Genomic DNA, 19172 nt, shown 5'->3' on the forward strand with positions numbered 1-19172 from the left:
GATTTCAAACACTTTTTTGATATCTACTTCATTAACCCTCCCTTCAATATTGTTAATAACTTTGATCTGTTTCATTGCTTCCTTTGATACAAGGAATCTAAAGAAAGCTTTGGTTGGCCCATCTCCCATCTTTAGCTAGTGCAAGAAAGCTTGAATTTAAGCCTCTTAACCTATAGATTTTTTCAATTTTAAGAGAGTATCTCAACTTTGTTGCCCTAACTTGAGTCTATTAAAAGAGTTTCCTTGCAATTGTGTAAACCCTTGTTACAACTGCTTCATTATAGCCTTGTGCTTTTTTATTTTAAAAGTTAATATCAAACCTCACATAGCCTTGCACTCAAACAATGACTCATGTCTTAACATCTATCTTAAGTGTATACAACTTTCGTTTTCTCTAGGTCAAGGCATCAAATTCCAAATACACTTAATAATGTCAAGAAGGTTGCTTCTTTTGAGATATATTCAACATAAGTCCTAAATTTTGAATCTTTTCCTTCATTAGAATCCAAGAAATGGGAAAAATAATATTGGTGATTTGAAAGGGTGAGCTCATGTAAACCTTGCATCGGCTTTATATGCCCATGGTTGAAGAAGGAAAACTTTTCTTTGATAGTGTGGCTCTATCTAGCCTTTTCAAACTCTTTTAGACCAAGTGAACCATGTTGTAGGTGAGTCCTTATAACATTACAATCATACACGTTGAGTATAACCTTAAGGACATTATATGCCATATGTTCCCTTGGTGGTATGCAATTAGATAGTATATCATTTTTATGGTCTCTATTTTTCCATTAGTGTCTAAACATTATGGGGATCCTGAAGACAGTGCCATTTGACCTCTTGAAACTATTGAATTTAAGGTGTTGTCTTGAGACTGTCAGTACAGTTTCACACTTCTCTCAAACAACCACAAAATTCATATCTACGATGTTGCTTGCATCTCTTGAAAGTTGGTATCAGATACGTTGTATGTGTTTCTTGTGAGTTGTCCAAGTAATCGACCTATAAATCATGATTCTAGAACTTCATTTAAAAAAAAATACATTCATTGAGACAACATCGTACTTGTTTTGCAACAATTTAGATTGGGTGAGGTCAATTTTGAAGCCCTATATAAGTCACCAGTTGATGATGAGGCACGATACTCTTTTGACAGAATCATGGATCAGAATTATCATTATCATTGGATAGTAACAACCATAACTTTCCACAGAAAGTAGGGTAGATTATGGATAAAGGTGTAATAGGGTTCTTCATAAGATGAATACCCCTGTTCTACATAAGATGAATCACATTTTCAACCTTTATCGATCAATAATAATCTCCAAATTTGGATCCACCCCAAGAAGGACATTACTATTTACAAAAAACACAAGAAAACTAGTGAACAGAGAAACAAATAAACACAGATCACCATTCTCCACATACTAAATTCCACCAATATGTTCATCGGTACTTTTATAATTCATTTTTAATAGAATCTTATCGTGACAAAACGCACCTCAATAATAACACTAATTACCTACATTGGTTCACCATCCTTATCACTAGAGTTTGGGCCCTTTCCAGAGCACACAACACCATTAGCAGATACAAATGTATTACCATCATCACCAGATATTGTTTCAACTATACTTGTATTATCTATTTCTTTTTTTCCTCTCGTTTTAGCCCTTGTTGATGTTTAAAAAATAGTGGTTGGCAGCTTTGCAGTTGAGGTGGTTGTTGGAGGTGCCATTCGATGAGGATAGTCGAGCAATAAAGGTTTTGCATCAAATATAGATTCAAACTTTGGGGTCTTCAATTAATAGTTAAGCCCAATAAAATAAGTTGGTGCAAAATACAAGTTCAAAAAGTAGAAGAGCTCGTACCAATAATAAAACTATGTGAAGACTTCCATTCCAATAACTGCAGTCATTCTCTCATACGCATACTTGGAAAGTACTTTAATTGTTACATTCATGCCACCTACATCTAAAATACTAGAAGCCAAAATTGCACCCATCATACTCATGGTATCCTCATGATTATCGAGAATGTTTTTCTCTAGTTGACAACTTGGCACCTGAAGCAATATCAAGAAATCATTATAGCTTGGTCAAAATTGAAATAAATGTATATACCAACATTTTGAAAACAATAGATAAGCGATGGAAATATTTTCTTTTCAAATTTGAACTTCCATGAAGTAGTCCTAAGCCATTGTAAAGTCCATGTGGAAACATACCTGAAGTTAGCTAGACATGATTGACACAATTCGTTTGTCTAATGGAGAACCATAACCATTTCTATTAAAGTCGCTTGAACAAAATCAACTACATCTGATGTTAGTGGCTCTAACAGTGAAATGGTTTCACTCAATCCTATACCAGCACAAGAATCACCCACTGCTATAGATGCTCCATACCTAACATGTGGATTGTAAGACTTAGAAAGTAAAGATACAACCTGTGGTGTCTATGAAAATACAAGGAAAATTGTCAAATCAACACAAGAAAATAGAAACAGTAGTAATGTTGCCGACAATTTTTTACAAACATTCCACTTATGATTTTGACCAAAAAAAGATAATTCTATCGAGATGCGTAGACAAAATTAACCTTCTCAGGTTTTGAGTATAAAACAAACCCAAGGGCCAACACTGTAGTTTTTCTCACATCATCACTGACATCTGAGACAACAAAGTGGAGAAGGCATCAGATAGCCTTGTTATTGGTTGTTCCACAGTATGCCAGGATGAGTGCATACATTCCACCATATTGCAAAATAGGATCTTCATCCCATGTATTTGTTCAATAAGTGTATCTGCCTCCCCTTCTCTTCCATAAATAGTAAGGGCTATTCCAAGTTCCAAACCCCTACGTGTCATTTCTAAATTGGAATCATATCTTCCAGGTAGACCAAGGAAAAATAAGAAAATTTAATATATTCAAGTAAAAAACTTATTTTAAAGTAGAGTTCTTTGTTACATAAAAAAAATTAATACCTGATAATCTTCTCATGTTGTTTCATGTGCATATGCAAGCATTTCAGTAGCTTTTTCACTTGCAGTCCCAACCATAAGGAGACCCATGCTAATACCTACCACTTCCCCAACAACTGCACTATCTAAATAGAAAATACTATTGGTATCCTCATAAATTTCTTCATAGGGAGTTCCTAAAGGCACCAATCCCAAACCTAAGCATGCACCATGTTGAATTACCCATAGAAATTACAACACACATCTATAATGGCTTCCTTCAAAGAAAAACATTCCACCCATCGCAAACCTAAGCATGCACCATGTTGAATTACCCATAGAAATTACAACAGACATCTATAATGGCTTCCTTAAGAGAAAAACATGCTGTAAAATAGGGTCAATCAACTTTTTTATTTTAAAATAGTGCATATCTACACAGGAATGAGATACTTCAAGATTTGCAGTGTGTAATATTTCACAAAGAAATTGTTTGATCTCTTCTCCATGATTTGCATGTATAAGTCCCAAGGCATATAGGGCTCCACCCTAAAAAAAAATGGACTTCCACCTCCACTGACATCATTCTAAGAAAGATAAGGAGCCGTGAAATAACATCTTTTTTAAGCTTACCCCTATGAATGACTCCCAAGCTAGCCGTAGAACTAAAATTTTCCGATATTGTGGCTCTGCTTAGCCATTCCTATTAACACAACAGATCAAATCCATAAAACTCTGTAATATAAAAACAAAATTCTATAAGAAACAGTTAAATGTGAACACAAACTTACTGTAAATATAAAAGCACAGTTGAATCACCAAATTTTCTCTGAGGAAAGTGTTTATAGTTGTTAGAGAATGCATCAATACATTGGCATAAATGGTCACACTATGGCATACACTATTGTGGATTTCAATATACAATTGTATGGTTTATAGTCTGAGAAGATCTAACTTTCATAGAATAAATATTTATTTGGGTTAGAAAAATATCTTGCATTTAGAGGGAGTAACATTGAATTATCTAAACTTTCAATCTTAATTTTAAATTAAAAAAAAAAATCAAGCAATAGTAAAAACAGAAACCTATCCATCATTATCCCATCCAGGGATGGAATTTGACGGGCATTTTGCCCGTCATAAGGCTTTTTGCACGTATTTGATGGCTGGAATTTGTCATTGCCCGTTTTGAGTGACGTGCCTGGAAGAGTAAAAGACGGATTTTTGACGTTTGGAACTTTTTCCAAAACGTTCTTATGCACCAAACGTTCTTACGCGGCAAGTTTTTTCATATAACAGGGTATTTTTTGGGCAAGTTTTTTTAATTGAAAATATGCTAAATTCTAATCAGCGTTGGTATAGTTACAACTTACAACTTACGCCCCTTTATTTTTCATATAACAGGGTATTTTTTGGGCAAGTTTTTTTAATTGAAAATATGCTAAATTCTAATCAGCGTCGGTGACTCGGTAAGCAATAAACATATTAAATTACGGATCCGCATTATCTGGAATCAGAGTAGAGTAGGAACGGTAACTTTCCAGATAGTATATAGAATCACAATCCACCTTGCTTTCTGCTACTTTTACAGAATGTACACCGCCTTGCTTTTATAGAAAATTTGCAAATCAAAGCCAATGTGAAAGCCTTGTTAATATTGTTGGTGGCTGGCTTCATCCTTAAATTGCACATGCCCAGAAGAGCTTTGCGCTGTCTACTTCCCTGACACTCTCTCTCAAGGCATATGCCCATTCAGACTTACCTTGCACGCCCAGTTCAAGATTGACTCCAAGGAAACTGCCAGGAAACTGCAAATTTGCACTTCAAGTTAGTGATTGATTTTTTTTCTTCAAACACTGTGGGTCTAATTACTACTACGTTTTAATTTTTGATTTAATAAGTAATTTAATTTTTTATTTCACAAGAGATTTGTATGTGTAACTGCTCACAGCTCTTTAAAACAAGGGTTTATCATTATGCAGAATATGGTTTCTTGGCCTAGAAATTGACATTCCACTGAAAGTTTCTTTTGGTTTTCAAAAAGCTTCTGGGTTTTTAAACTTATTTTACAGCAAATAAATCTGTTAAAACTTCAACCGACAGTGATAAAAACAAAAATTATTTTTTGTTTTTAAAAAGATTCTTGGTTTTTAAACTTATTTACAGCGAATAAATCTGTTAAAACTTTAACTGACGGTGAAAAAAACAAAATTTTAATTTTAATGACCAATTGTAAATATGTAGATTTAATCAAATTGATTGGGAATGAAGTAATCTCTATATTCTGGAAATCTCTCTTTAGCCAAACATAGCATTATTTCTTTTGATGACGAGTAGTGTTGCCTTGAGATGGTTTATTAATTTCTATTTTCAGGGTTTGGTCAGTCACTATCAAAAATTCCTTGCAAATTTCTGAAATATTAATATTAATGACAGTTTTTTTTGTTTATCAATCTAAACTTTTCATTAGTGGATCTTAAATATAGAAGTATATTTAATTTGTTTTTATACTTTATTCTCAAGTTTTGTTATAGCGTTTTACGTTTGGAATTTTTTAAGATCAAATATTTTGATGAGTCATCAAGCAATAATCACAATTATGTTATTATTTATATGAAGTATGGAAACTATTATTTAGAACTTACATGGAGTAAAAGGAGTTTTCGCTTTATCTTAACCCTAAAATTGTGAGTGAAGTCATGACATTTATTATTTAAAATATAATTTTATTATATAAATTGATTCAAAATTTTAAAACTATTTAAAATATATTTTTATTATATAAATTGATTTTAAATTTTTAAAAACTTTTAATTAAAATGGTTGTATAAATTATACCACTCAAATTTATAATTTAATCCTATTTCAACCAAAAGTTAAGAAGGAATGTATTATCCAACAAGGAATATATTAGCCCTCTCAGGATGACTCAAAATCTGATTTTTCGCAAAATTTGGATAACTACATGTATGCTACTGTGAATTGATTTTTTTTCCTTACGAAGTCTATTGTGTGAGGAAGTGGGCTTCCATCGGATAATCCATTAACTTTACTAGAAAGTAAAGGGCTTTATTGTTTTCATTAATCTGATAATTCCCCCAATGAGACACATGTGACAATCAACATCTTTCACTGTCACAAGATTCCACTTGTCCAAAAACACTTTCCTAGGCAATTGCATCTTCATTTGTGACTCATGACTCTCATATAATCCATTTTCTACCATCTTCTTATCAAAATCCTACTACAGTTTATCTACTAATAGCCACACTATCTCAGTAAAAATGGAATACTCTATTCCTAAGTTTTAACTTATAACCTTTTAGGGAAAACACTAGATTTAAAATAATTAACCAAAATCGTGCTCCATTTTGACTGCTAAAAACAAGGCCTTCTCACGCACAGTGGGATAACCGACACACTTGGCGATACTAAAAGCAAACATAAATCGAAGCTTTACCATAATTAGAGTTCCTTTGAAATCGAAGCCTAAATTGATGTCACGTGATTTAGATTAGATGGTGACATGGTGCATTGTTAAGGCATTTTTTTGTGGTAGGATTTTAAGTTTCTAAGAGTTCTATTTGTAGATATAAAGTTATTTTTTTTGTAAGTTTTTTAAATTATTAATTTATTGTTATTTTTTTTCATGTAGGTACATTATTTAAATAGAAATGCCTCCAAAAAGAAAGGGTCAATCAACTATTAACAATTTTTATGGATATTCTAAGACATCAAAGACTTCTAATGTTAAAGATATTCCATCTATACCCGATTTGAATGATGATGCTAATGAAGATGTAAATGAAGAGTTTGTTGTTGATCTAGAAATTCCTGGCCATGAAAAGGAAGGACAAGATGGTGGTTCTAGTAGTTCGAGGAAGAAGGATTTCTCAAAACATGAATTTCGAGAAGAGTGGGCGATAAAACATCCTTGGGTTTATAGTATCAATGTTGAATATGGAAAGATTCGTATGAAGTGCAAAATTTGTGAGAAATACAAAGCTCAAGGTCCATGGGGTATTGGAGATGGATGTAATACCATTCAATATGATGCTATAACAACTCATGCAAAATCTATTATTCATCAAACATCAACTCAGAAAAATTTGTATGAAATTGAAAGGTTGGCAAAGCCCATTACAGAACACATAGTGACAATAAATGAGGCTAATAAGGAAAGGGTCATAACCACTATGAAGTTAGCATATTTTATTGCGCAAAAGGATATTTCAATTGCTACTTATGAAGATCTTTGTCATCTTCAAATGCATCTTCAAACACCTAATATGCCTTCTCGAGTGGAGTATTCTTCCTACATAAATAGAAAAGCAGCTACTGAATTTATTCACTCTATATCAGATTACCTTGAAGAGGTTCAAACTAGAAAAATGTTAGAAAGCCCATTTTTCTCTATAATGTTAGATGAAAGTATAGACAATGGTTTGGAACAACACCTTGTTGTGTATTCTACATATCTAGACTTGAAAGGATTGGGCCCTCCAGTGTCACAATTTATGAAAATGATTACTGTTCCTGATGGAAAAGGAAAGACTATATATGATACCATCATTAATTTAAGGGAAACAAGGCAGTTGAAAAATGAGAAACTAATAGTAGTTTCGACTGATGGTGCTTCATCTATGGTTGGATGTGAAAATGGATTTGTCACATTGCTAAAGAATGATTTACCAAATCTTATTGGTACTCATTGCATTGCACATCGTGAAGCACTTGCAGCATCAAATGCTTCAAAAAAGATACCAGAGTTTTTGTTTGTTGAGAAAATAGCAAACAAGGTATACTCATGGGTTGGAAATTCGGCAAAGAGAAATAATGAACTCATTTCTTTATTGGAGATAATGGAAATAGAATCCTTGCAGGTTCTTCAAATCCATGGGATTCGATGGCTCTCTAGGGGTGAAGTGGTTGAAAGACTAGTTACATTAATGCCTGCTATTTTGAGTTTGTGGAAGAGAGAAAGAAAGAATTCATGGTATGATAAGGCAAGAATTTTTTCAGTTCAATTTTGTTTGAATATGCTTGCTGATGTTTTGAATGAGCTGAATAATCTAAACAAAAAATTTCAAGAAGATAATGTGGATGTCACATCACTTGGAATAGCTATTGACCACACATTAAATTCTCTTAAAAGATATTTCTGCAAATCAGATTCTTTTGCTGAAGGTGTTGTACATCTTACTAAATTTTTAAAAGACTCTAAAGATGGGTTCCTTGAAAATGTTGACAAAGAGGGAAATACCCATAGACATGATTTGTTGTATATTCCAATCCATGATGAACAATTGCCACAACCAATGGCAACTTGCATTGATGGCTCCCTTGAGAGTTGCATACAACTTACAAGAAATTATGTCCAAGCATTGATTGAGAGTTTCAATTCAAGATTTCCAGATCTTCATCTTTTTAATGCAGCAAGGTTGTTTAGTCCTTGTCATTATCCATCAGATCTTTATGTGAGAGAAAATAATGCAAAGCATTGGCTTGAAATACTTTTTTCACATTTGCTGGGAAACATGTAATGAAGGTGAAAATGTACCAACATTTGATGTTACAGCGTGTAAAAGAGAACTATACCAATTTATTGATGTGGTTTATTTGAATGGAGAAAGATTTCTGATGAAAGATGCATGGAAAGTGTTTTCTCAAACAAAAGATTGGCACTCTAGGTATCCAAATATGCCAAAATTATGGCAAGAAATGCTTGTCATACCAGCGAGCACTGTCGCATGTGAACGAGGGTTCTCTAAGAAAAATATGATCAAAGATATAAGGAGAACAAGACTATCAATTAACACACTTGATGCGTTGATGCGTATATCATTAATAGGTCCTAACACAATAGATGTGGAATGGGAACGAGTTTATGAGATTTGGCAAACTGCAAAGGAAAGAAGACTCTTTGACAGGTGTGAATTATTAAGTTACATGTTTTTTTACTTTGCACAAAGTTTATATATATATATATATATAGTTGTCCTCTACTATATTTATATTTTTTATATGAAATTTTAACGTTCTTTGTTTATTGATGGAATGTGGAATACAGGCATGAATAGTTACATTGATGATCACTGATGTAAAAAGAAATTGAAGATATCATTTGAAAGTTTTTTCATGTGTTGTTGTTATAGGTTGATGGCACATGAAAAATGCCATCAAGGTTGAAAAATGGCCACATCTTACCAATCTTGTAGAAAATGTGATAAAAGATGTGATGCCTTTGGATTTTATCATTTTGGTACTATGGCATATCTTTTCTCGCTTTATGCTTCTCAAGATGCATTTAAATACAAGGAGATTTTTTTGCACATATATGTGATTCCCTTCTTTATTTGGCTTTAATGCGTAACTTTCATGCAACATGAAGCATTTCATTGCTTTCATTGTCATTGGAGCAATGGAATTTAGAAACTTGTAAGTTGTGACATTAGTTTGGTGTAACTAGATTTTTGAGTAAACCATCATTTATGTATATGTATGAATTAATAATTTGTTTCCAAACGTATTTCTCTTATTGGATGGTTGGAAGTTGGTGGTACATTCTTATGCCTTTTTAAGGTGTCATATATTTATATTTTGTATCAAACATTATATTAGATAATGTCATAAATTATCTCTGAATTTGCATGGAACTTAGTCTTATTAGGCATCTAAATATTCATGTGGCATAATGTAAATTGTTGGCTTTAAATGATAATTTAAATATATGAAATGGATAACCATCAAGCGTTTTACCTTGGACTGATTATATACTTTAAATGAGCAAATTTCAAATGTTCAACACTTTTTATTGAAACCTCCACAATTGAGTTTTTTCAAATTTTGGTTTTTTTTCCTTACGATAAATATATGAAAATTTTCAACATAATTATTTATTGAATGGTAATTTTTTAATAAAAACTTTATTAGTGAAGGGTTAATTTATTATGAGAACATCACTCTTGAAGGGCAAAATTTTTAATATAACGTTTCTTGACGAGAAGCATAAGGACCCAAAACGTCAAAAAAAAAATTATGACGGGTAAAGAGAAATCCAAATTCCAACCGTGATCCCATCCCTTGGAAAAAGAAAATTACAAAACTAATTTTAGTATTTACAATATCTAAGGTATTTAAATAACATTAAATTATATTATATGATTTACAAAATAAAATTGATTCACCAAGGCCAACAAGAATAAAAGCCCTTAATCCGAGAATCTATGGCCTCCCTAAGATCCACAAGGAAGGTGCCCCCTTAAGGCCCATCGTCAACACCATTGGAGGTCCTACTTATCTTCTCGTGAAGTTCCTGGCTTTAAAGCTTAAGCCCCTCGTTGGTCGGACCGAGTCCTTCGTGAAAGACTCTGCCTCCTTTATCGATGAGCTCAAGGACATTAAGCTTGATCTTGGGGACATTTTGGTTAGTTTTGATGTTGTCTCCCTGTTCACTTGCATCCCTATTATTGAGGCCATGATTGTGATCAACCGCCTAACAGATCCTGACACGGCTAGGTTGGTTGAGATCTGTCTCACTTCCACCTTTTTCAGTTTTGAAGGGGAGTTCTTTGAGCAAACATGTGGGGTTGCTATGGGATCCCCCCTTTCCCCTGTTGTGGCTAATCTGTTTATGGAAGATTTTGAGTCCAAAGATTTGAACTCTTCCCGGCTCCTTCCTAAGCTATGGAAGAGGTATGTGGATGACACCAATGTCATTTGGTCTCATGGCCAGGATGAGCTTGATCTCTTCTTTGATCATCTTAACAGGCAGTCCTCAGCCATTAAGTTCACTAAGGAACAGGAAGTTGATGGATGCCTTCCTTTCCTTGATATTCTTATTTCTAGGAATGAGGATGGCTCCCTAGCCCATCAAGTTTTTCGAAAGAAAACTCATACGGAGCAGTATCTTCATGCCAGTTCCTACCATTTCCCAGCTCAGAAGATGGGGGTTCTTAGTACCCTTACTACTCGGGCCCTGAGGATCTCGGACAAGAAGAGCTTTGAGAAAGAAAAATCCCATCTGCTGGATGTCTTTGTGGAGAATGGTTACAGTAGATACATGGGTCATAGGGCTTTCCTTAAAGCTTCCAAGAATTCTCTGGTGAAAAGAGAGCCAAGAGATCGTGTTCCTGGTGTCCTTCTACCTTATGTTCAAGGGACCACGGATAGAATTGGTAGGATTCTCAGGAGACATAGTATCCCGGTATCCTTTAGGCCCCTGAACACCATCTGTTTGTCTCTCATATCGGTGAAGGATCCCATCGACCCTAAAGATATGAAAGGTGTTTATTTGATCCCTTGTTCTTGTGGGACCCCCTATATTGGGGAGACTGGTCATTCCATTAATCAGAGGATTAGTGAGCACGCAGTGGATCTGAGGCATAGGAGATTTAAGTCTTCTGCTTTGGCTGAACATGCGGAGAAAACCAATCATCATGTTTGTATCAAAGAAGCCAGTGTTATTGCTAAGATTCCGCATTTCCATCATCGAAAATTCAGGGAAGCGCTAGAGATTGAAAAGAGACCTAGTAATCTCAATAGAGATGATGGTTGGAAAGTTAGTAGGTGTTGGGTCCCTGCCCTCTCCTCCTAGTTGTGTTTTCCCTCCTCTTTGGTTTTTATATTGTTCTCTCATTTATTTATGTTATCGTCATTATTTCACCTCTCCTATTTTTATTTATGGACCTCGGTGTAACTTATTTCTACTTATATTGCTTTTCTATTTTACTATTTAACACGCTATTTTTATTTTATTTAGCTGTATACATTACTCTATACACCTAGTTTTTTCCCTTTTATTTTCTTATTTTATTTATTATTATTATTATTATTATTATTATTATTAGTAATTTTTATTAATTATTTTAATTTATTTTTATTATTTTTATTTATTCTATTTATTTATTTATTTATACTATTATTTTTATTTTTATTCATTCAGTTTTGTTTTATTCCCATTTAGTTATTCAATTTAATTTAATTTCTTTTTATTTTTATTATTTTTCGTGTTGTATTATTATAGTTATTATTTTAATTCACTTATTATTATTATTATTAATTTTTAATTTTAATTAATTAATTTATTATTATTATTACTATTATTATTATTATTAATTTTTTATTAATTTATTTTTTAGTTTAATTTATTTTTATTTTTTATTTTTATTATTTATTTTATTCATTTAGGTATTTATTTTTTACCATTATTTTTATTTTTAGTCATTCAGTTATGTTTTATTCCCATTTATTTATTATTTAATTATTTTATTTCATTTCCTTTTTTATTATTTTTAGTGCTTTATTATTATTTTTATTCAGTTATTATTCTTTTTAACTATTATTATTATTATTACTAAGTTTTAATTTTTATTAATTAATTAATTAATTTATTTGCTTTATTATTTTTATTTTTATTTTTACTATTGTTATTCGTTTTATTTTATTTATTTATTTCTATTTTTGTTTATTCACGTTTTAACTCTTATTTATTATTTTAATTATTATTATCTGATCTCATTTGTTTTTTATTTTATTTGATTGTGTATTTATTTTATTTTTATTTCGGGGTTTTTTATATCTATTTATTTATTTAATTTGTTATTTTTATTATTTTTATTCAGTTAGTTATTTCATTCTCCCTTAATTTATTCTTAGAAGCGGTCTGTTGCAACTAATTTTCTTTTAATAGTAATTGACCTTTATTTTTTGATTATTTACTGATAATCTAGTATTTTGATCCTGGTCCTTTGGTCAATATTAGCGGTTGGTCAAACTAGCCGTTGGAGGCTTTGCTCGGTCTATATAACATGCTAAGCTAGATCTGTTCTTCAACTTGTCCTGACGATGAACCACACTGGTTGGTTCGAAACGCGTCGACAAATGACATTCCATGTGATTTTCGCTGAAATCTTTCTCTAACTTAAAAGAATAAAATATTTTGAGGGGGTGTTTAGGTAAATGGGCTTGTTATTAAATAGTTGGTCACTTTAATCTAGAAGGTGAAGTTCCCAAAATGAGACAAGTACTTAAAGAGCATAACATCTCCCTTTTGCTCGCTTACAACCCCTTGTAAGGGCTAAGGCCCAGAGGAAGGAGAGTTTTTCCATTAAAATATGTTCATTCACACTGGTGCACATTGCACACAAGGAGCATCCTACAGGTCTAGGGTTAAGTTTTATCCCTTGGAGATTGCATATTAGAGTTTTGCGATCAAACCCTAGGGTGGAATTGTGAAGAAGAGAATGAAGAGAGGACCTCTTGATTCAGAGGATGTGTTAGAGTGATGCTTTCATATTGGATCTTCTTGGTTGCTAGGGTTTTATTGATTCACCCTAGCTAGGGTTTTATTGGTTCACCCTAGCTAGGGTTTGGAGCACATTGAGGGGATTTGTACCACACTTGAGAGAAATCCATGATGTGTACATGTACATCATCTTGAGAATGTTAATTAAGTTTGCAGTTGTTGAAACACTTGTGCAATTTCCAAATTTGATTCAGTTACATATGTTCATTATGCATTGTTATTTACACCCATATATGTCTTTCCCATTTGACGCAAATAAAAGCATAATTATGAAGTTATTTTATATCTAAGTGAAGAGTATACATTGCTTATTTTACCATAGGAAAACCATGAAAACAAGATAACTTCCAACAAGAAAAAATGCCAACAATTCATTTCTTGAAACATAGATATATGAAATGTTTAAAGACACTTGTAATTCTCTCTTAATACTTTTCTTAATATTTGAGAAACAATAATATAGGAAGAAAACATTACAGTGAAATGAGAAGGCTTCTTCCAATCTTAACCAATATCTAGAGTATTGAACAATAGTTGTAAAACTTTGCATCAAAAATTCCTAATTACTAGTAAAGTCCCATGAAAATGATTATGGATTAGTGAAAAACACTAGAAGGTTTAACAATAAACTAAGAAAGCATATCATTTGTTCGTTTATGCACAAAACTATTCGATATCTTTACCTCACGTCGACACTTCCTTCTACCAAAAAATCCATGAGAAACATCAATGCAGTATGAAAGCATTCTAGCAAAAATATTACATTAGTAGGACCAAAATATAAGGGAATAGTATGTTTCCATTGTCAGAAGAGAACCTCAATAGTTAATTTCTCGCACCATACATTTTGCGCTCCAGATTGAATTATATTTAAAAGAAATTTGTTAGTACTAGTAGTTGTATATGAAACAGAAAAGAGTGGGGGCTACAACCATTCCTATACAACGTGAGACAAGAGAGCTAAGTTGACCTGAATTGGAGGATGTGTTAGAGTAATTCTTTCATATTGGATCTTCTTGGTTGCTAGGGTTTTATCGATTCACCCTAGCTAATGTTTGGAGCACAGGGAGGGAATTTGTACCAGACTTGAGAGAAATCCATTATGTGTACATGTACTTCATCTTGAGCATGTTAATTAAGTTTGCAGTTGTCCAAAAACTTGTGCAATTTCCAAATTTGATTTAGTTACATATCTTCTTTATGCATTGTTATTTACAGCCATATATGTCTTGCTGATTTGACACAAGTAAAAGCATAACTGTGAAATTATTTAACATCTGAGTGAAGCATATAAGCTACTTATTTTACCATTGGAAATCCGTTCAAATAAAATAACTTCCAACAACAAAAAATGCTAATAATTCATTTCTTGAAAAAATAGATACATGCAATGTTTAAGGACACTTGTAATTCTCTCCCAGTACTTTTCTTAATATTTGAGAAACAATAATAGCTGAACAAAGAAGTACAGTGCAATAAGTCAGCCTACAGTGCAATAAGACTGCCTCTTCCAATATTAACCAATATCTGGAGTATTCAGCAATGCTTGTAAAAGTTTGTGTCCTAAATTCCTAATTACTAGTAAAGTCCCATGCAAATGATTATAGATTAGTGAAAAACACTAGAAGGTTTAACAATCAACTAAGAAAACATATAATTTCTTCGTAGATGCACAAAACTATTAGATATATTTACCTCATGTCGACACTCTCTTCTACCAACAAATCCATGAGAAACATTAATGTAGTATGAAAGCATTCGAGCAACAATATTACAGTAGTAGGACCCAAATATAAGGGAATAGTATGTTTCCATTGTCACAAGAGAAACCCAATAGCTACTTTCTCGCACCATGCATATTGTGCTCCAGTCTTAATTATATTCAAAAGTAATTTGTTAGTACTAGTGGTTGTATTTCAACGATAAAAGATTGGAGGCTACAACCATTCCTATACAATGTGAGACAAGAAAGCTAAGTTGAGCTCATGAAATCCTATCTCTCCCCTCCCAAAAGCCAAATCAAGGAAAAGGACTATTTTTTTAACTTGAACTTTGTTCATTATCATGACGGGTTCACATGAGTATGATCTAAGAAATTGATTACATACAAATATACATTGACAAAAAATACCTAATACATAGAGCCTAGTAAAGAATAGTCGAACTTGGAAAGAAAACACTAGGAAACCAATGTTTTATTCCACTCAACTTCTCTTTTGTGTGATTCTTTTCTTGTTTTTCTTCCTCTCATGATAGGCAGGGAACTAGTGGTCTATTTAACCACTCTTGCATATGAAGAAGTCCTCTCAAAACCCTAGGCTGGAGCATCCTGCTTTGGTGGCTTGGAATCATAATTCAAATCTTTGTCAGCTTAAATCTTCTTTATCCCCTCGAGATCCTTTCCTTTTCCTCATGGGCCACCAAAGACACAACTTCTGCTTCTTCTCCTTGTTACTTATCATTTAATACCTTGAAATTTTTGTAGACTAAGAACAGAACCAACAATTTGGTTTCCATCGATTGTAATAAAGGTTGTCAACATCTCCTCCTAGTCATTGTTCACATCAGTTTCTCTTTTGATTGAGTCTAGGTCACTAGCCTTTCTTATAGTCTCTTTTGAAATGATCATTGTCATGAAAAATGTTGCATTTGAAAAGGAGTTGTTTGTAACCTAGTCTATGAAGGTGACACCAATGGTTTGAGTTCAATTGAATGGCTTTAGGCAGACCTTTTGCCAGCTATTAACAAGTCTTTGGGACTACTCTATACAAGAATTTCCCAATGCTGTTTCATATAAGCTAGTAGGTCAAGTCATCCAAAAAGTGAATGACAAGTGCAAGATGTGAACCCACACTGGAACTATCTTAGGGATGTCCTCTTCTAAATTGAAGTCCAAAAACCAATGATTCAGATATAGACCTTTCGATCCCAATAAATAAGGACCACTCCAAAATATCAGATCTTTGTCTTCCCTTAGCTGGAACAAGAAGATGATAAAGCCAACAACCATGAACAAAGAAACTTATTGACCCCTTCATCAGTGGAAGCCAATATAGAGCTCAAGAAATTGGAAACATTTCATGGACCAGAGAGGTGGAGAAGGGATTCAAAATTACTTAGGTTTCAACTATTAGTGTCATTTCTAGGCTCTAGTATATGAAGCAAAGAGCATACCATTTCTGTTTAGGTTTCTTATATATGTTATGAAACCCCTCCTTCAAAATTATATTATTGTCTACTTTTCATTACCAAGTTGAAATCAAGAAATGCAGTCTGCCTTTGATTTCCTGGAGATTCTGGACCTTTCAGAAGAAGGAAAGCAAGCTTGGATTCATGCCCAAGGATCTGTGTTATTAGGTAAATGCCTTGGAAAGTACTAGTATGACATTGTTGATGGAAATTTCTGTTTCATTTCAAACACACAACAAAAAAAATAACACAGAGAACAACGCTCTGGTTTTCTACAGGATCTTAATCATATAAAATGATAATAAAGACTGTTAGAGAATTGTCTTCCTCGACTCAGAGGGATTTACAACAGGAACTTCAGTTCCAGAAACTGATTCCACTATCTCAGAAAGTTATATCTTCAGCACTGTTGTGCGTTGCAAGAAGAAAAGAGAAAAAAACTTCTTGGCTGATACTCTACTCTCTCTACGCGTCTCTGCTCTTGCATTCTTTTTATATATAATGAACAACACAAAATATCTTTACAATACGTGTTGCTTTTCCCCACTTCCGTGAAAATAAAAAATAGTAAAATTTAAGATTTCACCTACATTTACCAACCCTAGTAAATATCATTTATTACACGGCTCAAAATATCCTATTTTGAATTTAATGCATGGCTTATCACACCATCGCATCGCAAGAAGAGAGAGGATGTGCCACCGCCTCTATAACCTTTAAATTATGCGATCTGCGATCTGCGATCGCATCGCAAATATCGCATCGCAGACAATCAAAGGACACGGTGAAGGTTGACAAGAAGGGAACTGCGATTTGCGATCTACGATCACATCGCAGAGGAAAAATCTGCAAGTTGAAATTACCATTCCAACACTCCCCTTTAATTTTAACTGCTGGGTTTTTTCTGCATACCCAGGCATTTCCTGAAATGATCAAATCTTTTCTTTGCCAATGGTTTTGTCAAGATGTCAGCTAACTGTTCCTCTGTTCTGCAGTGCTGCAAAACAATCTCACCATTGTTAACCAATTCACGTATGAAGTGAAATTTGGTGTCTGTGTGCTTTGTTCTTTTATGAAAAACATAATTTTTAGACAATGCTATTGCTGAGCAATTGTCACAGTAAATGGTTGTGCCCTTTCCTTGTTCATGACAGAAGTCTCTGAGAACTCTTCTCAGCCATACTGCTTGGCATGCTGCTGCTATTGCTGCCACATACTCTGCCTCTGCTGTTGACAAAGCGACAACTGGTTGCTTCTTGGAAGCCCATGAGATGGCTCCCGATCCCATATGAAACACATATCCTGATGTGCTTTTCCTATCATCAACACTTCCAGCCCAATCACTGTCAGTGTAACCTGTCAATATGAAGCTTTGAGAAGAGGAGTATAAAATACCAAACCGTTTCATTCCATTCACCTTAGATTCCTCTTGGCTGCCTGCCAATGAGTCTCTTTCGGTCTTTCCATAAATCTGGAAATTAAACTCACAGCATGCATAATGTCCGGCCTAGTTGCAGTCAAGTACATAAGGCTGCCAACTATGCTCTTGTATAATTTTGGATCAAAATATTTGCTGTTGTCTTCTTTGGTCAATTTCAACCCCACTATAGTTGGAGTCACAGCTGCTTTGCTGTTCTGCATGTTAAATCTCTTTAACACTGCTTCTACATATTTATCTTGAGAAATGAAAACGCCATTTTCACTTTGGTCTACTTCAATTCCAAGAAAATATCTTAAGAAGCCCAAGTCAGTCATTTCAAATTCACTTTTCATGACTGCTATAAAATCAGCAACGAGAGAAGCATCATTGCTTGTAAAAATCAAATCATCTACATATAGAACAATGATAAGGATCTTATCGGCATTCTCCTTTATGTAGAGTGTGGGTTCACCATCACACTTGTCAAGCCCATTCTCAATCAGGTAAGCATCTATTCTGCTGTACCATGCTCTTGGAGCTTGCTTCAGCCCATAAAGAGCCTTCTTCAATTTACAAACTTTATGCTCTTGGCCTTCAACTTCATAGCCCGGAGGTTGATCAACATAAACCTCTTCTTTTAACACTCCATTCAGGATTGCAGATTTAACATCCATTTGATAAATCTTCCATTTCTGTTGTGCCGCAATAGACAACACTGTTCTGACTGTTTCCATCCTTGCTACTGGTGCAAAGGTTTCATCATAGTCTTTGCCTTGTTGCTGCTTATAGCCTTTCACAACAAGTCTTTCTTTGTGCCTGTCAATCTTGCCTTCACCATTGCTTTTGGTCTTATAGACCCACTTAACTCCAATGGCATCTTTGCCTACAGGGAGGTCCACTAACTCCCATGTTTTACTCTTTTTAATTGCACCAATTTCTTCATTCATTGCTTCAATCCATTTATCTTCATTTACAGCATCTTCAAAATGAACTGGGTCATCAACATGACAATATAAAGCGAATAATGAATTCAGACCAGTATTGTTACTTACCTCTCCTTGTTCATAAATCTCATTCAGATTTCTGAATCTTGGTCTTCTTGGTGTGCTTGGAGTTTCATCTGAACTTGAGGGTATTTCTGATCCCTGTGGTGTGCTTGGAGAAGAACCTCCTTGAATTCTTAAGGCTGTTCGAATTCCAGATTGTGGTGTGGTTTGTTGTACTTGCTGTGGTGGAGGAGGAGCCACCAAGGAAGGATTATTTGCTGCTGTCCCTTCCTCTTCTTCTTCGTGAGA

The 19172-nt window shown here is 33.7% G+C and overlaps 1 pseudogene; it reads right to left on the reverse strand.

Moving 5' to 3' along the window:
- Positions 1-1522: 1522 nt before the first annotated feature.
- On the reverse strand, positions 1523-4142 carry LOC149226771 (26S proteasome non-ATPase regulatory subunit 1 homolog A-like; annotated as a pseudogene).
- Positions 4143-19172: the final 15030 nt, after the last annotated feature.

Source organism: Pinus tabuliformis, chromosome J (assembly GCF_031772625.1).
Source record: "Pinus tabuliformis cultivar Carrire ecotype Pingquan chromosome J, CPIR1, whole genome shotgun sequence".
Taxonomy (NCBI): Eukaryota; Viridiplantae; Streptophyta; class Pinopsida; order Pinales; family Pinaceae; genus Pinus; species Pinus tabuliformis.